The sequence below is a fragment of the Aquarana catesbeiana genome, linkage group LG10 (assembly GCF_042186555.1).
Source record: "Aquarana catesbeiana isolate 2022-GZ linkage group LG10, ASM4218655v1, whole genome shotgun sequence".
NCBI lineage: Eukaryota > Metazoa > Chordata > Amphibia > Anura > Ranidae > Aquarana > Aquarana catesbeiana.
This window is the reverse complement of record NC_133333.1, coordinates 35,411,255-35,414,263: the sequence shown is the minus strand read 5'-3', so window position 1 is coordinate 35,414,263 and position 3,009 is coordinate 35,411,255. Positions and strand designations below refer to the sequence as shown.

Here is a 3,009-nt window from a genome sequence, read left to right as displayed (position 1 = left end):
TGGTCTTCTTCTCCTCCACCCACCATGTTTCCCAGGATTTGCTGACCCACCTGTGGGCCAAGGACCCGCATACCTGGGGGGAGAGTGTTGGGCTTGCCAGGAGGGGAGGGGTCATAGAAAACAATTGGGCGGCTTTAGTGAAACCCCCTACTGCCACCACCATGAGACATACAGAAGTGGCAGCAAAAGGGTTCAAGTGAACCTAAACCGAATATATAATTTATTGCAGTCCTTGGTGATTACTAGTCCTTTTTCAAGCTTTTTTTTTTGCTTTAATTTCATCTGGTAATCCTACAAATAATACTTATCCTGCCCCTGGGTGGCTACGTCACCTCCTCCACTGTATCTATGAAGGGAGCCGGGATGGTTACCCTAGGCTGCTCTGCTTATAGGCACTTCAAACATCTCTTCATCTCAATTACGTAGGGGGGGGGGGAGGGGGGGGGGGCAATTGGTATTTTACAGAAGCTTGGAAGGCTATCTCAACCCAATTGCTAAAAATTTCACCTCCGCCAACATCGATTTTAATTGGTACAAGCACATGCTTTTCTTATCAAGTATCTGAAGTATTATTGCCAAAAGCTTTTTCTTCTAAAACTAATAAATAAATAGATAATAATAATAAAAAAAAAAAATACCCAGTATTTCAAGGCTCCACAGATTCTAGAAACGAGTATAAAAGAGTCTTTTGGGCCAGCGTTAGGCTGTAATGCCTAGACCGCCCACCTCGAGATTTGACTGCCAGTCAGTGACGCTCTGGTGCTCCTGACACCGCTTGGACTATAGGTCAACTGACAGTGAAGTTCTCATATGTAGATAAGTCCTGTGCTTCATCCCTCTGGGGCTCCGCTGGCCGTCCACCTTATTAGTGAACAGAGAGCCAGGGGTAGGCTATAGTGTCAAGGCATTCGGCTTCCAGTATTAGAACTGTCAGGAGGAAAAGGCCAGAGAACTTTTCAGCAAGGCTTCCAGAAAAGATCACTTACATGTGCCCACTCCAATATGAATCTAAAGGCCTCCCGGAGATAAAGGAATCATTATGGCCCGTTTCCAATTTCAGTTAAAAATATTAACTCCTGCTTAGAACTGGCTACCTTCTCGGCATTTCAGCCAAGATCAAGTGTAATATCTGTTCTTATCAGTGTCCAGTTGGTGTGCTCACCATCATGCCAGCCTTTTGGCAGGAATATCTGGCTGTATAGTGTCCCTGCTGGTATGATGGGGGCTCAGAAGGCTAGTACAGGCTGGAACCGAAATTGGGGTGCCCACGGAATGTGGGCAAGAGAGTAACTGGATAGAAAACAATTTTAAAAGATGGATCTTAGACTACTGTTAATATTTTTGGAAGCAAAAAAAGAAACCAATTCGTCTAGTATAGACGGGTACCTCCACAACTTAGATAATTCATTCAAAAAAATTGCCCCAGAAAGACTGGAGGGTCCCAGTGCCTCCTGATTTGAATGGGTCTACCTTGTCTGGCCATGGGTTTGGAAGGCAGAGAATCCGCAGTGCTGTGCCCCCTGGGGGTTGGTCGTCCCGGGGGTTAGATATCTGCAGTTAGTTTCCTTCCGAATCGAAATTCTGACACATTTTTTGTTATTCAATAGTAACGAATTTGAACGGATACGAAATAATGAAACGAAATAAGGAAATTCGACCAAAATTTGTTAACGAATTAGAAATCAAATATAATAGAAAATAAAGGTATGAAATAGAAAAAAAAAAGAATAAAAAAGAATAGACAATAATAAAATAGAGAATAAAATAATAGAATAGAGAAAAATAGAACAGAATAGAATAGAAAAAAATGAATTAAATAGAATAGAAAATAAGGGAACAGAATAGAAAAATAGAATAAAATAAAAAAGTATAGAATAAAAAAGAATAGAATAGAAAATAAAAGAATAGAAAAGCAAACAGAATAGAATAGAAAATAATAAAATAAAATAGAAAAGAATAAAAAAAAAAACAAGAGAATAGAATTCAACAAAATAAAATAAAATAACATAGAATATAACCATCTTTTGAAATTCAAATTTCAAATAGAATAAATTTGAATTGAATAGATTAGAATAGAAAAGAATAGAGAAAAAAATAGAATAGAATAGAATTAAATAGAATAGAATAAAATAAAATAGAAAGAATATAACCATCTTCCGAAATTCACATTTCAAATAGAATAGAATAGAAAAGAATAGAAAATAAGAAAATAGAAAAAACAATAGATTACAATAGAATTAAGTAGAAATACTATAACCGTTTTCCGAAATTGAAATTAGAAAAAATAGAATAGAAAAGAATAGAATAGAAAAAGCAATATAATAGAATAAAATAGAAAGAATATAAATGGTTTCCGAAATTCAAATTTCGAATTGAATAAATTCAAATTAGAATGCCAATTCAAATTTTCCGAATACGGTTGAACCTAATTAAATTCGACCGAATTCAGAAAATTCAATTAGGATTCAAAAACAAATAAATTAAACAAAACAAAACAAATTCCGAAAGCAAATTAAAAAAATTTAAATAAATAAAATTATTTAAATAACGAATCAAAACAAATGTTTTCGAATTTAAGTGGCATTGGTGCAGAAAAAGCATTGGTACCGTGTGAGGCTGCATGCACACCTCAGCGTTTTGAATCACAGTCAGATTTGCCACAATTCTGCCAGCGATTTCAAAGCGCTGAGGTGTGAATGACAAATCGCAGAACGCACATTTGAGATGCCAATCATTTGAATGGTACCTAAAATCGTGGTGTGGTTCTGCCGCGATTGTCGTGCGATAAATCACGCTGCAGTCGCGGCAACCCACATTGGGCGAAGCTTGTTGCCCAAAAAAAGTTCAGGAGCTACTTTTGGGCGACAAGCTTCATGCAATGCGGGTTGCCCCAAGTGCAGTGCGATTTACCATGCGCCAATCGTGGCAGAACCACACCACGATTTTAGGTGCCATTCCAATGAATGGCACCTCAAATGTGCCTTCTGCGATTTGTCATTCACATCTTGG

General features: G+C 37.5%; 1 pseudogene; it reads left to right on the top strand.

The window, feature by feature from the left end:
• The first annotated feature begins 1,090 nt into the window (after nucleotides 1-1,090).
• Nucleotides 1,091-1,178, top strand: LOC141111529 (U2 spliceosomal RNA; annotated as a pseudogene).
• The last annotated feature ends 1,831 nt before the right edge of the window (nucleotides 1,179-3,009 follow it).